This window comes from Erinaceus europaeus (genome assembly GCF_950295315.1).
Source record: "Erinaceus europaeus chromosome 6 unlocalized genomic scaffold, mEriEur2.1 SUPER_6_unloc_5, whole genome shotgun sequence".
Classification (NCBI taxonomy): domain Eukaryota; kingdom Metazoa; phylum Chordata; class Mammalia; order Eulipotyphla; family Erinaceidae; genus Erinaceus; species Erinaceus europaeus.
Window position 1 is genome coordinate 656,889 of NW_026647158.1, and position 23,423 is coordinate 680,311.

Here is a 23,423-nt window from a genome sequence, read left to right on the forward strand (position 1 = left end):
AATAAAGATAATAAAATATTTTTAAATTATTTTTTAATTTTTAAAATATTTATTTTCCCTTTTGTTGTCCTTGTTATTTTATTGTTGTAGTTATTATTGTTCTTATTGATGTCCTTGTACTTGGATAGGACAGAGAGAAATGGAGAGAGGAGAAGAAAACAGAGAGGGGGAGAGAAAGACACCTGCAGACCTGCTTCACTGCCTGTGAAGCAAACCCTCTGCAGTTTGAGAGCCAGTGTACTTAACCCACTGTGCTACCTCCTGACTTTGCTTAGATTATTTTTAAGGAATTTGTATTTACAATTAAATTTTGATTTGATAGAACAAGGCAATTCATACAAGGAAGGGAGATAATGGAGAGAGAGAAAGACACGTACAGCTCTGCTTGCTTGTCAAGCTTAACCCCACCCCCTAGCAGGTAGGCACTGGGGCCTTGAACCTGGGTCATTAGTCATGGTTATGTGCATGCTCAACTGAGGTCAACACCACCTGTGCCTATTTTAAAATTATTAAACAATTTTTTAAGAATCCCCTCAACTCATCATCTGCACTATTCCAGCTTAGGTCCATGATTGGTCAATGATTTGTTTGGCTTTGAGTATTAACTCTTTTCAACCACCAGGTTCCAGGTGCTAGCATGATGCTGACCAGACTTCCCAGGACAGACAACAACACCAGTGTGTCCTGGAGCTCTGCTTCCCCAGAGCCCTTCCCCACTAGGGAAAGATAGAGACAAGCTGGGAGTATGGATCAACCAGTCAATGGCCATGTTCAGCGAGGAAGCAATTGCAGAGGCCAGACCTTCCATCTTCTGCATCCCACAATGACCTTGGGTCCATACTCCCAGGGTTAAAGAATAAGAAAGCTATCAGGGGAGGGATGGGATACAGAGTCTGGTGGTGGGAATCGTGTGGAGTTGTACCCCTGTGCTTTACTCAATGTTTCCTTTTTAGAAATAAAAAAATTAAAAAAGGGAGTTTGGAGGTAGTGCAGCGGGTTTAGCGCAAGTGGTACAGCATAAGGATCCTGGTTCCAGCCCCCAGCTCCCCACCTGCAGGGGTCTGGCTTCACAGTCAGTGAAGCAGGTCTGCAAGTGTCTTTCTCTCCTGGTCTTCCCTTCTTCTCTTCTTCCCTTTGTCCCAGCTGCGTCCAGCGCAGCGCCATGGAGCCCAGCGGCCTGCGCCCTAATGCCTCCTTGCCCCCACGCTGCATTGCATTGCATCGCACCCATAGGCCCCAGCGCTGGGGCTCGACCCCGTGCCCTGAGCACCTGGCCACGACTGTGCGGAGGCCCCCCCCGCGTGGAAGTACTGCTGAGGACTCGGGACAGTGCTGTGCCGGACAGCCTCGGCCAGGTCCATCTTGCTGGAGCCCATCTACTGGGATTCCTCCAATGCCAAGTAAGTGGCCCCAGGGGCCCTGTGCCCTCAATGGCTTGGGTATTGTGCCTGCCTGGGAAGGTGCTGGGTGGGGGGAGGGGCGAAGTCAGGGTGCAGCCGCTGAGGGGCCAGAGTCCCCGGGACCCTGTCCCCAGGCAGGGACACCCTAGAAGGGTGGCTGTGCACCCCCAGATCCAGCTGCTTTTGGCTTCTGGGAGCAGGAGCACAGGGACCCCGCCAGAGAGTCTGGGAGGCTGGCCTTCCCTTTCCTTCCTTCCGGGAGAGGGGTCCTTGGGTCCCTGGGCTTCCCCAGCATGTCCATGCCAGCAGCTCCCAGCACCCCGAGGGTGAGGACCCTCTTGCGCAGGAGGATTCCGGGCAGTGTGCCTCCCGCCCACCCCAACCGCCCGGGCAGGAGGGGACCCAGGAACCCACCAGCCTGCTGTGGCTTCAGGAGCGGCCAAGCCCAGAGAACTTCTGTGCGCCCCCCCCACCCGAAATGTGCGACGGCTGTCCTTCCTCTCAGTGTGGTCCACGATGAGGTCCTCTGGGAAGATGGTTTGGAATCTTGAACTTCGAGTTTGGCCTGGGGCAACATGGCGAGCCAAGCTCCCAGACTAAGGTGAAGGCTGGGGCTCGGGGTGTGGGTCCAGGTTGGGGGTCTCCTGGCATTTCTAGAAGTGGAGTGTTTTCTCTACCTCTGTCTCTCTCGTAAGAGACATGCCTTTCAGAGAAGTGCCCCAGGCCTGCTGGCGTGAACCCATGTGGAGCTGTGCTGGGCTGTGAATTGAGTCTGGGCTGAGGGTCTGGCACTTTGCAACCTGCTGGTCCAGGGAGGCCACTCTCAGTGCCCCCCCTACCCCCCCACCCCTTCCGGAAGGTTTGGGCCTGGCTGGGCTCCATGTGCGGTGGGGGTGGGCGGGGGGCGCCTGGGGCTCTTGTGTCTGCTGGGACAGTCCTGGGGGGACTGCAGTCCGCCTGTGCACAATGAGATGGACAGTGCGCTGGCAGGTGGGAGCTGCACTAGGAGCTGGGCAGAGCCAGGCAGGAGCCAATCTTGGAGCTGGGTAGGAACCGGGCAGAAATCGCGGTTTTAAAACAAAGGAAGTTAAAAAGGAAAATAAAATGTTACTTATTAATACAAAAAAGAGAAGCAGAGCATGACTATGGCACATGCAATGCTGTGGACTGAATTCAGGACTTAATGTCGACAGATCCATTGCCTTAGCCATTCTGCAATTCTAGAGTATAAATAGGTTATTTTATTTTTTTGTTGTTGTTGTTACCAAGGTCTCATTGTCTCCCTTTCTTTTTTTTTTCTTTTCTATTCTTTTCCACTCTTTCTTTATTTTTATTTATTTTTCCTTTCTGTTGCCCTTGTTGCTTAACATTGTTGTGGTTATTAATGTCGTTGTTGTTGGATAAGACAGAGAGAAATGGAGAGAGGAAGGGAAGACATAGAGGGGGAGAGAAAGACAGACACCTGCAGACCTGCTTCACCACCTGTGAAGGGACTCCCGGGCAGGTAGGGAGCCAGGGACTCGAACCAGGATCTTTCCGCTAGTCCTTGAGCTTTGCGCCATGTGTGCTTAACCAGCTGTGCCACTGCCCAACTCCAACTGTCTCCATCTCTTAACACTTTTTAAATAAGATTATAATATAGTACTAGCTGCAGATGATATAAAATTTAAGATTATAATATAATACTGGCTGCAGATTGGCTTTTTTGAAAAAAATCATGGTAATATTGTTCTCTTAACTGTACATCTTTTAAGTAATACAAAGACTTTTAAAAATTTTTTCTCAAATATTGTGCCTGGGGATCAATCCCACCCAGAACCTTGCACCTGCATGGGACAGCTAGAAGCCTCCCCGCCAGTCTCCATTCTGTATCCTTTAAGAGAGGGAGACATGCAAAGCACTGCTCCTCTATGCACGGAGTCCCTCCCATTGCCTGCCTGCGGTGTGTACTTGCAGTGTCGAGGATCAGACCCCCAGCCACATACTATATAAAGCATGTGCTTTACCCCCTGAGCTGCCTTCAGATCCTGAGTTTGATCCCTGGCATTGCATGTACCAGAATGATGCTCTCATTCTCTCTCATGAATAAAAAGTTATGTTATGTTATACTATGTTTTTAAGAAACGTATGTTATGTTGTGTTTTCTGTTTAAGAAACAGACAACCTGCACCTATATTTAGGCTGGTAACTGGACTCAACAGTAGTCCAGGCCTACTTAAAATCCAGAATCAACAAATTTAGAACCAAGGCAAAGGAGAGAACAGTTATACAATCTTTTTTTTGAAGACACTGAGTAGCTTCTTTTCATTGGTCTACATGTACTACAGAAGGGGGTAGAGGGGCACAGAAGCAGCAGTCTAGCATATGCAGTGCTTGGGATTGGACTCAAGAACTACAATTTAGAAGCTCTGAGTTCTTCCATTGTGCAACTTACCCATCTTCAGAGATAGTTTTCCTTTGTTTTGTTCTAAAGACCTTATTTATTCATTAAGGAGAGAGATACGAGCAGGAAGGATCACTGGGGATTGAACTTGGGACCTCATGCCTGAGAATCCTGTACTTTATCCACTCTACCTCCTCCTCCCAGAATACTGATAATTTGGCTTTTATTGGAATTTGAACTACTAAAGAAACACTCTTGGGGTCCAGTTGGTAGCGCAGCAGGTTAGAAGCACATGGCATGAAGCGCACGGATGGGTATTGGGATCCCGGTTTGAGCTCCCCACCTGCAGGAATGTCACTTCAGAAGAGGTGAAGCAGGCCTACAAGTGTGTATATCTTTCTCTCCCTGTCTCTGTCTTCCCCTCCTCTCTCCATTTCTCTGAACTATCCAACAACAATAACAACAATGATAAACAACAAGGGCAACAAAAGGGAAAATATAGCCTTCAGGAGAAGTGGATTCATAGTGTACGCACTGCGCTCAGCAATAACCCTGGAGACAAAAAAAAAATAGATTCTTCCCTGTGTGTGTCCTGCACTGGCAGCTCTTTTCTTGACATATTGGTTGTGTATGCATGTAGCTATGTCAAGTATAAACATCTTAAGGGCATACACAATAGAATGATCTCACTCTTAGTCTGTAAACTGCTCTATATCAGACTTGTTATCTCCATTTTAGTGATTATATCAGATTCTCTGTTTACTTTTCAAATTCTGACCTTATGCCAATGATGTAGGCATAATTCAGGGCTATCAAATAAGACAGGCTTACTTTTAGCCGAAAGGGCCCTGTTGACCACTATCTGAGTTTACCCTGATGTGGCCAAAACACTGAGGAAGCTGGAAACAGAACTACAAAGATGACAAAGAATTTCTAACATAACTGCTTTTAGTACATAGCTGCCAGTAAGAAAGAAATGGATCACATAAGTGATCAGACATTATAAGTTTCAGGGTCCCCAACAAGCTGGCTCTTCCCTGAGACAGGTGCATTCTTATGAAGAATATTGTTTGCATTATCTATTTATTTATTGTGCTGAGCTGAGGAATTAACCAAGGGCCTTACACATGTACAATACTACAGTGCACTCCACCCACCTTATTATTTTCCACTCTGTATCCTGATTGAATAAATACAGAGATAAATAGAGAAGGAAAAACAATGGGAAAACACGAGGATATCATTCCTCCAGCCCGAGAGCCCCTTGGTGCTCCTAGTGAAGTTTAGATCTTCCCACCAACTGCCTACTAGCCTATTCTTTATACTCACTTACCTATCTACATACTTCTGTGTGGCTTAGGGGTCTCACACCTGTATGATCTCACCACTCAGCAACCCTCTCCTAGTCAATTTTCTTATTCTGTTGATTCTTGGGAGGCACAGAGGGAAAAGCAGAAAGATTAAAGAGACCACAGTACCACTCTACCATACATGGAGCTCCTCCCTTGTCCCCAGTGCTCCTCATAGCACTGTGGGATCACTCTATTTATATTAAAAGCCAGTACACTGAGAGTCCCACTTTAGTGACTCTGCTATATTGGGTAACCACATTAATAGCAATCCTTTTTTGATATGAACTCATGTCTTTAAAGAAGCAAAATAAGTATACACTTAACTCTCTTCTTGATTTCTCCTTTACTCCCAGCAATTGTATTTGTGTCATAATTCTCTTTTATTCTAGGATTTTTTATGTGGGGAGAAGTGCCTGGATCAACCAATTCAGAAGCTGCTCCAATCAGCAGATGAAGAAGCCATTACTGCATTTTTGGAAGAAAACTTTAAATCTCCCAAATGAATGATGACTCATTATTGACATTATGGTAACGTTTATGTTATCTATCCAATATGTGAAATGGATCTTTTTTAAGAAGCAGACCGAAGGATCAGGGAAATGGCTCGGCACCTCATATTCAGGAACAATCCTCTGGAACCTTGTTCTGGTTTCTCTCTTAAAGCAAAATAAATCTAAAAAGTAAAAAAGAATAGATTGGCACATGGAAATACTCTGCTATTTATTTTGCTTTTTTTTTTTTAGAGGGAGGGGGTTTGTTTGTTTGTTTTGGAGGTAGTTTTGGGCAAAGCATGCTCTCTATACTGAGCTCTGTTCCAGGACCAGAATTGTCTTGTGATGTTATGGAAATCTTTGAAAGCTTTTGAAACATAACATAAAATACACAGCCATCAGGGTTATCACTTGGAGCTCAGTGTCTATATGACTCCACTGCTCCCAGCACTTTTTGTTGTTGTTTGTTTTCTTTCTTTTTGATAGAGGGTGAGAGAGAGAGTGAAATAGAAAGTAAGAGAGTAGTAGCACTGCTCTAGAAGCTTCCACCCTGCAGGCACTCATATGGTGGCTGAAGTTTCAAACCTGGCTCCTTACTTTTGGTAACCTGGATGCTCACTGGATGAGTCACCTACCAGCTCAAAGTTCTTCACCACAAGAAGCTGGAATACGCATTCTTTTCAAATCCACACAGCGCATCCTCCAGGATAGACCACATGTTAGGCTACAAAGACAGTATCAACAAATTCAAGAGCACTAAAATCATCCCAAGCATCTTCTCAGACCACAGTGGAGTAAAGCTAACACTCAACAACAAACATAAAATTACTAAAAGTCACAAAATTTAAACTCAACAACATACTGCTGAATAACCACCCAGTCAAAGAGGAACTCAAGCAAGAAATTCAAATGTTTCTAGAAACAAATGAAAATGAAGACACAGGCTACCAAGATATTTGGTACACAACTAAAGCAGTACTTAGAGGGAAACTCATAACTATACTAGCACTCATTACAGAACAAGAAAAAGCTCAAGTAAAGGACTACACTGCACGCCTTAAAGACTTAAAAGAAGAACAAAGGAACCCTAAGGCATCCAGAGGGACCGAAATGGCAAAAATTAGAGCTGAACTAAACAACATGGAAAATAAGAGAACCATACAAAAGATCAATGAAGCCAAATGTTGGTTATTTGAAAAATTAAACAAAATTGTCAAACCCTTAGACTCACTAGAAAAAGGGAGATGGGCTTGAAGACAGAAAAGATATAGAATTGTAAATGATAGAGGAGATAGCACAACAGACACCACAGAAATCAAAAAAATTAAGTGAACCTTCTACAAACTACATGCCACTAGCTTATGAATTTGGAAGCTTCTGTACAGCCAAAGAAACTATCACCCCTCACAGAATGGGAGATCTTCACATGCCATACATCAGACAAGAGACTAATCAGTAAAATATAAAAAGAGCTCAGCAAACTTAGCACCAAAAAAGCAAGTGACCCCATCCAAAAATGGGCAGAGGATATGAACAAAACATTCACATCAGAGGAGATCCAAAAGGCTAACAAACATGAAAAACTTCTCCAGGTCGCTGATTGTCAGAGAAATGCAAATCAAGACAACACTGAGATACCACCTCACTCCTGTGAGAATGGCATACATCAAAAAGGACAGCAGCTACAAATGCTGGAGAGGCTGTGGAGACAGAGGAACCATTCTGCACTGCTGGTGGGAATGTAAATTGGTCCAGCCTCTGTGTAGACCAGTCTGGAGAACTCTCACAAGCTAGACATGGACCTTCCATAAGACCCAGTAATTCCTCTCCTGGGGATATACTCCAAGGACTCCATAACACCCAACCAAAAAGATATGTGTAAACCTATGTTAATAGCAGCACAATTTGTAATAGCTAAAACCTGGAAGCAACCCAGGTGCCCAGCAACAGATGAATGTCTGAGAAGCTGTGGTATATATACACAATGGAATACTATGCAGCTACTAAGAACAATGAACCCACCTTCTCTGACCCATCTTGGATGGAGCTAGAAGGACTTAAGTGAACTAAGTCAGAAAGATAAAGATGAGTAGGGGATGATCCCACTCATCAACAGAATTTGAGAAAGAAGAACAGAAAGGGAAACTAAAAGCAGGATCTGACTAAATCTAGGGTAGGGCACCAAAGTAAAAACCCTGTAGTGAGGGGGAGGGTGGACATTCGGCTTCCTGGGGGGTCTGGGGTGGATGGGGGTGGGAGGGAACACAGTCTTTTGGTGGTGAGAATGGTGTCTATGTACATCCCTATTAAATGGTAGTCATATAAATCATTAACTAATATGAGAGGGGAAAAATTGATTGTATGTCTTAAACTTTTTAAAACACAGACTGAGTCTTTATAATACATAGGCTGAGTGTTTGATATGTTGACTCTCTCAAAAGCTAGATGAGGGAGAACAGAAGCAACCTGTGGCACAGCTTTATACAAGATGTTGGTTATTGTACAGCAAATCCTAACAAAGGGACTTTTCAAAGTTAACCCAATGACCAAACAATGTAATGATAACAATAACTATCCATTGTCTTCTTGAACCCTAAGACAGCAGGAACCTCACATTTCCACTATAGAGCCTATATTCCCCCAGTTTTGGAACCCTAGGGTGGGGTGCACTTTCCTGCATGCTTTTCTCAATTCATATCAAATAATATTGCATCCACCGATCACAACCTAACCAACGCAGCGAGTGCCACCTCAGCATGCTTCACTTCATACTGTGTTCAGAGACTTCAGGTGTGAAATGACAACCCTTCAGCTTCATTACTTGGGTGTGACCGTTCCTTTCATAGTATTCTCTAATTCCTTTCCAGGTGGTTCACTTCCTAACAAAGTCCCAAAACCTAGATATAGACCAGGTCCTCTGAGATAGAGAATATGTTCACACGTATCTATAAACTAGTGCAAAATATATACCTGAAAGCAAAAGAACACAATAGTCTGCAGTGAGTACCCCCCCAACTATTCATCTGCACTGTTCCAGCCTTTAGGTCCTTGATTGTTCAACAATTTGTTTGGCTTTGTATGTTAACTCTCTTTTCAGCCACCAGGTTCCAGATGCCAGCAGGATGCCTACCAGACTTCCCTGGACAGACGAGCCCACTAGTGTGTCCTGGATCTCTGCTTCCCCAGAGACCCACCCCACTAGGGAAAGAGAGAGGCAGGCTGGGAGTATGGATCGACCAGTCAATGCCCATGTTCTGCAGGGAGCAAATACAGAAGCCAGATCTTCCACCCTCTACAACCCACTATGACCTTGGGTCCATACTCCCAGAGGGAAAAAGAATAGAAAGGGTATCAGGGGAGGGGATGAGATATAGAGATCTGGTGGTGGGAGTTGTGTGGAGTTGTACCCCTTCTATCCTACAGTTTTGTTAATGTCTCCTTTTTAAGATAAATAAATCTGGAAGAAGGGCAGAGGGTAGATAGCATAATGGTTATACAGCCTCTCATACCTGAGGCTTTGAAGTCCCAGGTTCGATCCCCCACATCACCATAAGCCAGAGCTGATCAGTGCTCTGGTGAAAAAAATGAATAAATAAAAATAAAAAAAGAATCTGTAAGAAATGGAAAATTCCTAGAAACATACACACTTCTAAAACTGAACTAGGAAGAACTATAAACCTACATGCACCAATCACAGACAAAGAAATGAAAACAGTTATTAAGATCTTCCCAACAACAAAAGTCCAGGACCAGATGGCTTTATAAATGAATTCTACAAAACCTTCAGGAAATAGTTAATACCTATACTTTTTCTTTATTTATTTTTCCTTTTTTGTTGCCCTTGTTGTTTAACGTTGTGGTTATTAATATCGTTGTTGTTGGATAGGACAGAGAGAAATGGAGAGAGGAGAGGAAGACAGAGAGGAGGAGAGAAAGACAGACACCTGCAGACCTGCTTCACCGCTTGTGAAGCGACTCCCCTGCAGGTGGAGAGCCTGGGGCTCAAACTGGGATCCTTACGCAGGTCCTGGCGATTTGCGCCACGTGCGCTTAACCCGCTGTGCCACCACCCGACTCCCATATCTATACTTTTAAAGCTCTTCCAAAAGATTGAAGAAACAGGAACACATCCTTCCACCTTCTGTGAATACAACATCACCCTGCTCCAAAAGTAGACAGGGACACAACAAAAAAAGGAAAGCTCAAGACCAATATCTCTGATGAACATAGATGCTAAATCATTGAACAAGATCCTAGTCAACCTGATACAGCAGTATAACAAAATGATTGTTCATCACAACCAAGTGGGATTTACTCCTGGAATGCAAGCCTAGTTCAATATGAATAAGTCAATCAACAGCATTCACCACATCAATGAAAGCAAAAACAAAAATCACATGATTATCAGTAGATGGAGAGAAAGCCTTTGACAAAATCCAACACCCATTCATGCTCAAAACTCTACAAAAAATGGGAATAGACGGGATATTTGTCAAGATAGTGGAATCCATATATAGCAAACCTACAGCCAACATCATACTCAATGGACAGAAACTAAAAACATTCCCCTTCAGGTCAGGGACTAGACAGGGCTGCCCATTATCACCATAACTGTTCAACATAGTATTGGAAGTTCTCTCCACAGCAATAAGGCATGAGAAAGGAATCAAAGAAAGGGAAGAAATGCCAAAGGTTCACCACTTTTATAGCCAAAGGCCCCACCTACAGCTATAAACACTGCCATTTCTGGGTGGTGCCTTCTCTCCCTCAACACCATGACTCATCCAGGAAAGACTCACCCCTGCTCTCTCTATGCCCTGAGCCTCTGCCTCCTGCTCCTGCTCCCACTCCAGCTTCTGCCTGATTTCCTGGGTCCACATGGGTCTGCACTTCTGCTCTCAGAGGAGGCAACAGGACCCAGGGTTTGGAGACCACACCCCGAGTCCACCAGGAGTCACAGTGCACAGGGGGATCTCAGTCCTGCTGGAGAGACATAGGGAACGCTCAGTGGGTCTTAGACTTCAGCCACATGGCCATGTCCTTGACGTCACTGCTTCCCACCTGGAGCTTCCAGAAGCTTCTTCAAAGGTGCTTCTGCTGTCTGACGGCAGAAGACCCGAGTGTCTCCAGAGGTTAAGAGACAGCGGTTGGGATTGTGCCCATATATCGACTCTGTCCCATAAACCCAGAGGCCCCCCTTAAGATGATGGCAAAAGGAAAACAGACAAACAGCAAAAGACAGAAGGCAACAGTGAGGTGAACACTGAACCTTTGAAAGTTCACTGAAATGTTTCGCGTGAGAAGGCCTTTACTCTGTGCTTCATTTTGTCCCACCAGAGCTGGGACTCCACACCTGCCCAACTCCACCATTCCTAGAGGCCGTTCTTTATCTTCTTTTTCCAATTTTTCTTTTGATGGAGCACCCAGATGGGTGGGGGAGACAGTGGCACACACTATAGAGCACAGCTGCTATAATGTACAAGGACCCAGGTTCAAGTCCTGTGCCCTCAACCCTGGGGAGAGGAGGCTTCACAGAGCAGTTAAGCAGAGCAGCAGGTGTCTCTCTCCCTTTCTGTATATCTTTCTTTCCTCTTTCATTTTCCCTATTAAAAATAAACACAATCACATGCAGCACTGTTCATCTGCTCCTGAGGTCTTGCCCCTTGAGGAGGGGACCACCAGGGACTTGAACCCAGGTCCCCTACCAGGTGAGCCAGCACCTAAGCCATGGCCTTTGCCCTGAGCCCTCTCATCGCACATGCCAGGGGCAGTGATGTGGACATGGACACAAACACAGAGCCCAAACCATTTAATTCTTACTGTGTTAACTTATGACTTTGGAGTCCTACAGGCCTTGCACAACTATGAACATGACACAGCATAGCCAGGACTGAACATGTTAAGAAAATAACTGAACAGTCTGGGTCTTGGGATTCAGCATGCAGATAAATGTAGATGCACTTGCATTTTCCCACCAGTTGTTAGAAGTTCTCTTCCATTGGAATGAACTGCATATTGGAATTTAAACATACTTCTGAAGGAAGCTCAGTGAGTTACTATTATTGAAGTGAGGAAGCACAGTTTCATTCAGAGCATAGCGTTCTTAGCACATCAGTGTGCAGACATGAAGCCTGGCTGCAGGTGGGCACCAACTGAGGAGTTTTTAGACCCCAGAGGTTCTGTTCTGTCACAGGATGATGGTCTTCCTCTGGGGGCCTGATCTCAGTGCTGAATAGCTCCAGGTGAAACTCCCTGTGCTGCACATTTGGAGGGACAGCCTCGGGGCTCCAGGGACATTAACATCAACTTTGAGAAGCAGCCTTGGTTAGTCCTGTGAGTGACCACACACGTCTGGATTGGCAAGAGCATGCTCAGAGAATATGAAGATAAGATTAAGACAGAGTGTTGCCAGTGGTGGTGGCCAGGCTGGTGAGGAAGCCTAGATGCAGAGATCGGCACCACAGTAACAGTGTGTGGAGTGTTGTTCTGGGGACCCTTCTGAGCAGCTCATGTTCTTTGGAAGCACATGTCAGGCTGTTCTGTAACTTAGAGTCTTTCCATTTTTCCTTTAAAAACAGAAACTGATGTGACTGACTTTGACCCATATCTAAATGAAGGAATGGAGGCTTGTCTCACTGACACTGTGGACATAAATATGTTGATGTCAGGGAGTCTGTTGGTAGCACAGGTGGTCATGTGCTGGTGGTGCAAAGCACAAGGACCGGAGTAGGGATCCCGGTTCAGACCCGACTCCCCTCTTGCAGTGGAGTCCCTTCACAAGCAGTGAAGCCCGTCTGCAGGTTTCTATGTTTCTCTCCCACTCTCTGTCTTCCCCTCCTCTCTCAATTTCTCTTGTCCTATCCAACAATGACCACATCAATAAGAACAACAGTAATAGCTGAAACAAAGAAACAAACAAAACAAGGGCAACAAAAGCGAATAAATAAATAAAATATTTTAGCAATGTTGATGTCTGGGAACAGGTCTTATAATAATTTTAGCTAAAAATGCCAGTGAGAATTGTAAACCCTCCCCCAAGTTTATATTGTTCCTGCAGTTATTCACAGTGGCATTTTAGATGAATTCAAAGTGTGTTTACTACATTTTGGTGACTGGAGATAGCTCATATGTTAGAGTGCATGCCTCCCATGTTTGAGTCCCTGCATTGGAGCATCAGCACCATACATGGCCTCAGTCCCTTCATGGGTGGTGACAGGTGCTGTGATGACTCTGTCTCTCTTTCTCCAACTGCACTCTCTCTCTCTCTGAAAATTTATTTTAAATATTATACACTTGGGCATTAGGGCCACTCAGTAGCACTGTACAGGTGGCAGGGCCAGGATTAGTCCCTGCAGTGATTAAAATAAATCAAGAGCCAGGGAGAGAGTGTTGTTGAGGCGGTCTGGTGTCGGGCTGCACCGCGGAGAAGAGAGTGGACGTCCAGAGCAAAGGGGTACACAAATCTTTATTATAGGATGGGGGGGTTGGTTCAGACCACGTGGAGCCAGCCGACAATGGCCGACCACGGGGGGCAGGGGGAGAGCAGGGAGCGAGACCTCAGACAGGGAGAGCTGAGAGCCCAGAGGGGGGGGGGTGAGGGGGCTTTTTATTGGGCGACAACCAGAGGTGATGTGTAGGGCCAGGATTGGTTGAAGGGGGCAATGCTAGGGTTTCGCACGGTGTGACGTGTAGGGCCAGGATTGGTTGAAGGGGGCAAGCTAGGGTTTTGTGCTGCGTGACGTGTAGGGCCAGGATTGGTTGAAGGGGGCAATGCTAGGGTTTCGCACAGCTGCATAGTAAAACCTGGGGGCGGAGACTGCATCAGAATAACTCCTCAGCAACAAGAGAGCATAATGGTTTTGCAAATGACATTTATGTCAGAGGCTCCAGGGTCCCAGGTTCAAACCCTGCTACCACCATAAGCCAGATCTGAGAAGAGCTCTGAAAAAAAAAGAAATTAAATTCAAATAAGTCTCCTTTCAAATGAGCTCTTCCAAGGAGCCTTCCTTGTTTTTCCTCTCCACAGTGTCAGTCAGGTTTCATGTTCCACCTTTATTCCCTCACTTCCCTCTTTGTTTTTTTCTGGGTGATATTTCCAGGAGTCTAGAATCACACTGTGATTGGTGGTCTCTTCTGTTGAATTTCTGTCTTCCCCATTCAAAAGTTGGTTGCATGAGAATTGGGCCTTTTTTTTTTCCTCACTATAGGACACTATTTCATTTCTTCAGGAAAATAACTTAAATAGGTAGGCCAATCTGTAGATGCAGATAAGAATTCACTAGTAGCCACTTGTGGTGGACGGTCATTAGCACCTTGGGGTCCAGAACCTGGACAGGGTTGGAAACTTCCCCTGGAAGCTACATGGACATGTCTGAAACATACAGTCTTGCAAACCAAGGTCTCATCCAAAACTGTTAATGATGCCTGACAGAGGCAGAATGTTGAGGTGGTTGTGTGTCTAGTGGTAAATAAAAGACAGTTGTCCATCTAGCTTCCTGAACAACTAGGAAAACCACAGCCCACAGTTCTCAAGTTTAGGAACTATATAGCCCCCATTTAGAAACAGCCCAAATGCCCTTTGACAGATGACTGGATAAAAAAGTTATGGGACATATACTCAATGAAGTATCACTTGGAAAATAAAAAAGATGACATTGTGTCCATTGGGATAAAATGGATTATACTTAGTGGATGAGTAAGGAGGTAAGGGACAGCTACAGAATGGTTTCACTCACATTCAGAATGTAGCGAATTAAACACACAAATGTGAAAAAAAAAGATGTGCAGCTTTATCTAAGAATGTGGGAGAACTATAATGGTTACCAGGGGGTGAGGTGGGGACACAGATGTTTGGTAATGGGAGCAGTGAGAAACTGTACTCCTAAATGAGGGGGGAAAAAAGAAAGGAGGAAAGAGGAAGACAGAGACAGAAGGATACAGAAAAATGAGGAATGTTATACAGGTACTAACAACTGAATTTATTGTAAGCCGTTAATCCCCCAATTAAAAAAAGAGATGAAGGAGGAATTCAGTAAAACATTTTTGAAATTTGAAAGTAGTGATAGAGGTTGGAAAAAAAAGCTTAGGTGAGTTTAAAGGTATCATGAGCAGATAAATATATATGTCTGACTCTGTCCTTGTGAACATCCTGACCATGATACTATAATCTAGGCAAGTACTACCACTGGGTCAGTAGAACTAAAAGTCCTTTCTTACACCTGCATGTGAGGCTGCTGTCATCTCACAAGCGAAATACTGTTTTTTAAAGATGAACAGCGGGGGGCATTGCTGGCCCCAGGAGGCTGTTCTGCAGTGTGTCAGTGATGTCAAGAGCCTTAGACTGTGACATCACAGCACAGCTCCAGTGGCCAAGGCTACTGCAGAATCTTCAGACTTGAGGACGAAGTTGGCAGTACTCGGGGTATTGTACTCTTACTTTACTTCAAAGTCAAGGAGTAAGAGTGAAGGATGTCTGCTTCCACCCAAAAGCCCTCCAGGCTTTCAGGGTGTCTTGGCTGGCTCTCTTGCTTGAGGTAGACTCTCCCTGTGCTGGGTGTGGTTGTCAGAGGAGCAGGGCAGTGATGGGAAGTGCTCTGGTTCATTCGCTCTGAAACATGGGAACGGGCTCTGCTGGTCTTCAGCTCTGGTTTCATGAAGAGAGAGTCCTGTTCCTGGCACTCAGTCCTGCGGAATATGAGAAAGCAGGTTAGACCTTCTTAGGCAGACACTTCTCAGGGCCCATGGGAGGGTTTTCTGTATAAATAATGAAATGAGTAAAATAATCTGCTGTGTTTGTCAAGAACTTTCATGTTCTATTGAATTGAGTTGTCATAGCTGTTAAGACTGGACAGTCCTATTGAAGTCCACCCATAGTTCAGTATTATTTAGCTACTTCCTTGCAATTAGAGATATTTGGATCTTTTAGTGCTATTTTCTGATTCTGATAATTTTCCCCAAAGTGTAATAATTGCTTTAGACAAGATTGGAGTCAGTTTTCCAGATTCCTATTACCTAAAATTTTAGACTCATCTGCAGCCACATTGCCCTCACCTCTCCACAGCTCTACATGCCATTTAATGTAACCTCTGCTAGTTCCAAGAGAACCTTCTTATTGTGTTGAAGATTTTTTTATTTCTCTCTCCCTTTGTCTATTTGCTTGTTTTCTTCCTCGAGCTCTGAGCGGCCTAGCTGCTTCCTCTAGCCCTCCCATCTGGATTGTCTGGCGAGGCCCAGTGTCCTGACTTCAAACTGCTCCCTTCTCCATCAGTCCCTGAGCGACCTCATCTCTCACAGGGGCTCTCTATAACCCAGGGACTCCTGACTGGAAGTCTGGGTTTCTGTTTGGTGGATTAAAATAAATGACTAGCCTGTCATGTCACTGAGGATGTTAAGCATACAAACCTGCTGTCTATTTGAGCCCTTAGTGGCTGTGGTTGATGTGTTCCAGGCGGTCTTCTGAGGACTCAGCCACTTCTGAAGGAGAGGATGCTTGGGAGGGGCCCTGTGGCAGGCTGCTGCTGGCCACCACAGCCAAGGTCAAAAGGGGCCTCAGGAGGCAGGCGCGACAGCTGCACCTATACTCCAATGTCTTGCTCATCTCTAGCTCAAAGTCTGTAGATGCTCCATTTCCACGTATGACCTGGGGGTGGGACAGTGCAGGCCATGTGGGCCAAAGCAGCACTGAATGCTGCCTCCTGGTGCCACCTCCTGGGCTGGTTGGCTATAGTGGTTATGTTTTGCATGAGCAAGGCCCCAGCAGTGCAAAAAAAAAATGTACATACATGGGGGGGAGGGAGAAGGAGAGTGACTCTGTGACTGGAGAAGTTTCTGGCACTGGGTAGAAACAACTCAGCATAAATATCAGATCTGGTCTGTGACACTGCATATGCTTGTGTCATGTATTGTTCTCTCTGTCTCGCTCATCAGTCACCAAATGGATTTTAAAATTAGGCTACCTGGTGATCTGTTCCTCTCATGCTAAATCAATATTTGAAAAAAACTGGAAATAAATTTTTTTCATTCCTTTATGAAAAGGAATTGATTTTTTTCCAATTGTGTTCTTTTGTATGAAGTCCTAAAATAAACTAGTAGGTCTGAAGTAAAAAGTGCATCACTTCTATTAATTTATGAGTTTTAATTATATACTATATACAATTAAATGTAACAAAATATAAGTTTCAGAATTTCAGCAACAGGAAAGGACACTTATTGTTCACTGAGTGGCATTTGTAAACACTGAAGTACAGAGTGCGGCCACACTGGAGCCTCAGCTCTGAGGGCTGGCTGCTTCCTGCCTTTGGTGAGATGTCTCCAGGATCAGTCAGCACACACAGTGCTCAGGCCCTTTTCCCCACTCTTGCTGAGCTGCCAGATGAGGACAGAGCTGCAGGAGCAGGTCTTCATGGGCTCGGCTGAGAGTACAGGGCAGAGTGACTGAGGTCTTCTTGCTGTCTCTCCAGGTTTGAAAGCAACTTCACGATCAAGCACTCGGTGCCCCTGCGTAGCCTGTGGGTGTCTGCCTACCTGGAGAGGTCCAGGAGAGCCACCAGCAGAGACCGGAGGTCACTCACTGTAGGCTGGTCCAGGAACAGCTTCGTGGTCACTTTCTCGTAAGACCTCCATCTTGGTTTTCCATGTGGTCATGACTTTTACATCTAAAACATTTTCATCTGGTTGTTTGTAAAGCCAATTGCTCAAGCATGAAGTCTTTATTTTTCTCTCTCATTCTCTTCTGAACATTAAAAGGGAAAAACAAAAGAAAACATGGGTCATCTGGGACAGTGTAATCATGCATGAGAGGGCCAGCAGACAAAGAAAGAAAATATGGACACCAGTATTTTGTGGAGTTGGATTTATTTCTTCCCAATTTCTTGCACTGCAGGTCTGTTCAGCAAAAGCAAGAGTGGCATTCCTGTCTGGAGAGGTATTTTTGCCAGTACATATTTTCTATCATTCAAGTGTAATTAAATAATGCAGATATCTGTACAGCAGTGTGGCCCTCTCTCCTGCCCTGCCCCATGGTGGTGAGTTCTGGTTTAGAGCCACCTGCCACTCAGGCAGGTGTTGGTCCCTCCTTCACATATGTATCATACTCCATTATTGATTTCTGAGGGACTTGTGGTCAGCACTCTTTATTTTCCCTTCCTTACAACTTGTGATTGGAGACAACAGCTATTTTCAAAGGTGAATTGAAATTCCATAAACTGCAGACACTTATCATGGTGATATGGGAAATTTTACCCATGTGAGATCAACTAGACCATAAACCATCACCCTTAATCCTGCACCCACACACACACTGTTGTTGAGTGAATCAATAGGCCCAGGTTTCCCCTTTGCATGATTCTCAAAACAAGTTTCCTTCCCTCCTTCCCCAGAGCCCTAGGCCATGGGTTCTCAGTCAGAAGTTGAGAGAAGTTGCAGATCTGGAGCTCCATCCTCACAGACCATGTCATACTTTCCAGGGCTCCTCTCACTTGCCTGAACTAAAACTCCTTACTTTCCTGAGATTTAGACTTGACTTCATAAGAATGTTCATCCACTTTGAAAAGTAGCACAGGATATTAAACATAGTAGCAACAAATACTGACTTGGGGGAAAAACAGACTAATAGCTCATCCTTTCTCCTTTCTTTTGGGTCCCTGTTGGATTTGATTAGCTGCATCTTTCTTGCTGACAGGGACCAGCCTGGAATGACTCCCCAGGACACCCTCCCTGCCCTGTAAAGAGGGAGGATGGGGCATGCGGAAGGTTTTTTTTTTAATTTCTTTATTGGGGAATTAATGTTCTACATTCAATAGTAAATACAATAGTTTGTACATGCATAACATTTCCCAGTGTTCCATATAACAATTCAACCCCCACTAGATCCTCTGTCATCCTTCTTGGATTCTCTCCACCCACCCAACCCAGAGTCTTTTATTTTGGTGCAATATGCCAATCCCAGTTCAGGTGCTTGCTACCTGTGTTTTCCTTTCTGATCTTGTTCAACTTCTGCCTGACATTGAGATCATACCATATTCATCCTTTTGTTTCTGACTTATTTCACTTAACATGAATTTTTCAAGGTCCATCCAAGATCGCAAGATTGGCTGAAAATGGTAAAGTCACCATTTTTTATAACTGATATATATATATATATATATATATATATATATATATATATATATATAATAAATTTCTCAGCCACTCATCTGTTGTTGGAAACCTGGGTTGCTTCCAGGTTTTGGCTATTACAAATTGTGCTGCCAAGAACATATGTGTGGACTCCATGGAGGGTGGATGGGTAGGTGCCCCATGCCCTGGCTCCAGAGCCCCAGCTGCTGTTCCAGGCGCTCTCTGATTCCAGAGATCCCCCTGTGTCTTCTCATGACACTATTTCCAGGACTGATCCTCAGGATAATGAGGATTCAAAAAATAGACAGGTCATATTGCTGTCAAAAGGAAATCCAGGGAGGTTGGGCGGTATCTCAGAGGGTTAAGTGGTGGTGGCACAAAACAAGGGGACAGGAGGAAGAATCCTGGGAATGGCCACCAGACCCCCACCTGCAGGGGAGTTGCTTTACAGGGAGTGAAGCAGATCTTCAGGGGGTCTATCTTTCTCTCCCCCCTTTGCCTTTCCCCTCCCCTCTCCCTTTCTCTGTGTCCTATGCAAGGACAGTAACAACAACAACAATAAGAAGAAGAACCACAACAATGATCAAGCAACAAGGGCAGCAAAAGGAGAATAAATGGTCTGCAGGAGCAGTGGATTCCTGGTACAGGCACCAAGCACTGGCATAACCCTGGAAGCAATAAATAAATATATTTATTTATTATTATTTATATATATATAAACTCATAGAGAAAATATACACATAATATACATGTATACATGCATCCGTGTATCCACTTTGTAAATAAATATACATGCACTTTTTGTTTATCTAGTGAAGCAGACCTGCAGGGGTCTACCTTTCTCTCCCCCCTCTGCCTTTCCACTCCTCTCTCCCTTTCTCTCTGTCCTATGCAAGGACAGTAACAGCAACAACAAAAATAATAATAACCACAACAAAGATCAGGCAACAAGGGCAGCCAAAGGGGAAAAAGTGGTCTGCAGGAGCAGTGGATTCCTGGTGCAGGCCCCTAACCCTGACAATAACCCTGGAGGCAATAAATGGATAAATACATAAATAAATAAAGAAAGAAACAGATAAAGAATACATAAATAAAAAATACAGGTAATATACATGTATACGTTTCTCTGTGTTTCTACTGAGTAAAATGTCAGCGCTTTATTTATTTAGTGAAGCAGATCTTCAGGGGCCCTATCTTTCTCTCCCCCATCTCTCTTTCCCCTCCTGTCTACATTTTTCTCTGTCCTCCGCAAGGACAGTATCCATCACAACAACAACAACAACAATAATAATGTTAATAACCACAATAATCAAGCAACAAGGGCAGCAAAAAGAGGAAAAACGGAACATAGGAGCAGTGGATTCGAGGTGCTGGCACTGAGTTGTGGCAATAACCCCTTGTGGCAATAAATAAATAAATAAATAAATAGTACAGGTAATATACATGAATATGTCGGAGTGTGTGTATCCACTGTGTAAATGTAAAAGCACTTTTATTTATTTATTTATATTTTATTTATTTCTTACCTAGCCAAGAGAATTTCTTTTCATTGCTAAAACAAATGTCACATTAAGGGTAGCAGGTGGTGCCTCACCTGGTTAAACACTCATGTTACACTGTAGGAGGACCCGGGTTCAAGACCCTGGTCCCCACCTGCAGGGGGAAATCTTTACAAGTGGTGCCGAAGTGCTGCACGTGTCTCTCTGGTTCTCAAAATCTCTATCCCTCCCTTCCCTCTCGATTCCTGACTGTCCATTCCAAAAAATAAATCAAGATAATAGAAAGCAAAGAAACAAAAGAAGAAGAAGAAGAAGAAGAAGAAGAAGAAGAAGAAGAAGAAGAAGAAGAAGAAGAAGAAGAAGAAGGAAAATGAAATATCCCAACATTTCAAGGGGCTGCTTTGGACAATGCTTTCCTTATTAAGATCCTCACAGCATACCATATCCAGAAAGCGCAAAGACACCGTGTTTTTTGTTGACCCAGTTTATTTTATTGATTTATTCATTTATTTATTGAGCAGTTAATGTTTTACATTCGACAGCAGACTAGGGCTCTGATGCCAAAGGTCTCAAGTACCCCTAGATGGCTCTCTGCCTCTACCACACCAATCAATCAACCCGTGCATCGTTTCATCCATCCATCCATCCATCTATCCATCCATCTATCCATCCATCCAACTATCCATCCACCAATCAACCAAGCTAAGTACAAAAAGAGATATAACCTTGAATGATAAAGACAGTCAAGCCTGCACAGATACATTCCCAAGTGGCCAGTTTGGCTGAATAGGGCAGAGGAGCTGATCCAGGGAATGTGGTGGGGGGTAAGGGTGTGGGTGGGGTGAGCAGGTGAGCCTGTGAGCTGGGTCACATCAGGTGCGCGGAAGGGGGCGGGTGCGGGCAGCTGTTACAAGCGAAATGTCAGAAGCAATCAAGCTGGTGAGCAGGGTACCCAGAAGAGAGAAGAGACAAGAGGATAGGCAAGGCCAGGCTAGGCGAGGCGAGGGGAGGAGAGGAGAGGATAGGAGAGGAGAGGAGAGGAGAGCAGAGGAGAGGAGAGGAGAGCAGGGGAGAGGAGAGGAGAGGAACTGAGAAACCCACCTGGACAGAGGTAGCATACAGGCATCCAGCAAGGCAGGCAGGCATGCAGGCAGCTGTGGCCTGGGCTCCCTGGTGTACTTCCTCCTTTGCTCCCTTGGCTGCCAGCCCCGAGGTCTGTCGTTGGTCAGCGCTGTCCTCCAGTCCTTCCATCCCTCTGTGCCAGGGCCCAGGGGTCTGGGCGCTGCCGCCTTACCTAGTGGCAGGGCAGTTGGTCTGGCCAGTGTCAGTGCACCTGCGCACAGAATCCTGGGTGGGGGCACATCACAGAGGGCTCAAGAGGTTGCTAGGTCACGAGGACCCCGCCCATCCAGTTGACCCCTAGGGAGGCGGCGGCCATGACACCCACCCTGAACTTGATCTGAAGGGTGGTGGCCAGCCACCAGAGCCAGAGCCCCAGGCCAAATCCAGTGCAGGTGGGCAGCGCTCTGGGGTAAGGGGCGCGGTGGGGGTGTGTCCGGGCGCGGGGCCGGCATCTGACAGCCAAGGGCTGGGGGCCAAGGGCATTCACGCCCCTGTCCAAGCAAGTGCACTGACACACAGACACACTGACTGACTGACAGCCCCCGCCCCACAGACACCCCCCAGGGCCCTGGGAGCCCTGAGATGCCCCGAGCTGCCCCGGGTTTGGCAGGCGGCCACGTAGACACAGGCCTCCATAGGGGATGCCCCTGTGGACCCCGTTGCCTGCTGACAGCGGCCCTCCTCCCCCCCATCCCCCTCCCCTTCCTCATCCTCAGAGGGACTCACTCAGGGCTGCTGGCTCTGGGTGCTGCAGCTGCTATCCAGTGGGTGGGTGCAGGTATCTGGTCCTGTCAGTCCCTGATTCTTCGGAGGACCTGGTGCCTCCAGCTCCACCCACTCTCCAGTCCAGCCCCCTCCCCCTCCGCAAGGATGCCCCCTTTTCCCCTTGGCCCCTGTCCCCCAGCTCCCCAACAGTCATCTACTGTGTGCCTCCCTGCGCTCCTTTCCTGCCAGCCTGCTGCTGCCCTCCAGCCCTGGGGAACCTGGGCCAGCCCAGCTGCCATCTCACCATCCAGCAAGGGGACCAGCCCAAACCCCCTGCCACCACACCCACGCACACACAACTCTGCACCTATTTAGGGGCTCCCCTGCCTGCAGCCTGCCCCTCAAACAGTCTCCTTCTGCCCCTCAACCCCCTTCCGACCCCTGCCATGGCCCCACACACACACCTGGGCATGAGCAGCCCACACATGCACCTCTCTCCCCTCCCCCTCCACTCCATTTGCTCTAAGGATGGGAAGAATCTTTTCCTCTGGGTGTCCCAGAGGGAGTTGGGTCTGGCCAATGTCCTGGGGAGCCGGAACTGTAAACAAACCATCTACATTGTAACATTTGGGCCTCAGGCCACCCAGTCCCAAGTGCTCTGTGCAAGCCTAGGACTGGTGAAAACACCCCACTCTGAACACAAGGTCTGGCTGGGGCAGTGGCTCCTCCTGTGGACTCAGAGACAGGCAGACAGAGTTTTCAGGTTCAAAATCTGTACTTCCCAGAAGCTGGTCCTTCAGTAAGGGTAAAAAAAAAAAAAAAAAAAAAACCGCTTTTATTTATTTATTTCTTTATTTTTTTAATTAGTGCTGCCTGACTCTCCTGTGTGATGCCTGATTCTCAATGAAACAAGGGAAAAAATCTTTTTGGGAGGGAGCAGGACCAAGATGCAGGCAGGTGGACTCCATGGAGGGTGGATGGGTAGGTGCCCCATGCCCTGGCTCCAGAGCCCCAGCTGCTGTTCCAGGCGCTCTCTGATTCCAGAGATCCCCCTGTGTCTTCTCATGACACTATTTCCAGGACTGATCCTCAGGATAATGAGGATTCAAAAAATAGACAGGTCATATTGCTGTCAAAAGGAAATCCAGGGAGGTTGGGCGGTATCTCAGAGGGTTAAGTGGTGGTGGCACAAAACAAGGGGACAGGAGGAAGAATCCAGGGAATGGCCACCAGACCCCCACATGCAGGGGAGTCGCTTTACAGGGAGTGAAGCAGATCTTCAGGGGGTCTATCTTTCTCTCCCCCCTTTGCCTTTCCCCTCCCCTCTCCCTTTCTCTCTGTCCTATGCAAGGACA

At 46.0% G+C, this 23,423-nt stretch overlaps 1 long non-coding RNA gene across 1 annotated transcript; it reads left to right on the forward strand.

Moving 5' to 3' along the window:
• The first annotated feature begins 1,313 nt into the window (after window positions 1-1,313).
• Window positions 1,314-5,682, forward strand: LOC132536204 (uncharacterized). Its single transcript, XR_009547866.1, has 2 exons — window positions 1,314-1,400; window positions 5,525-5,682. It is a non-coding gene; the product is annotated as an uncharacterized LOC132536204 (long non-coding RNA).
• Window positions 5,683-23,423: the final 17,741 nt, after the last annotated feature.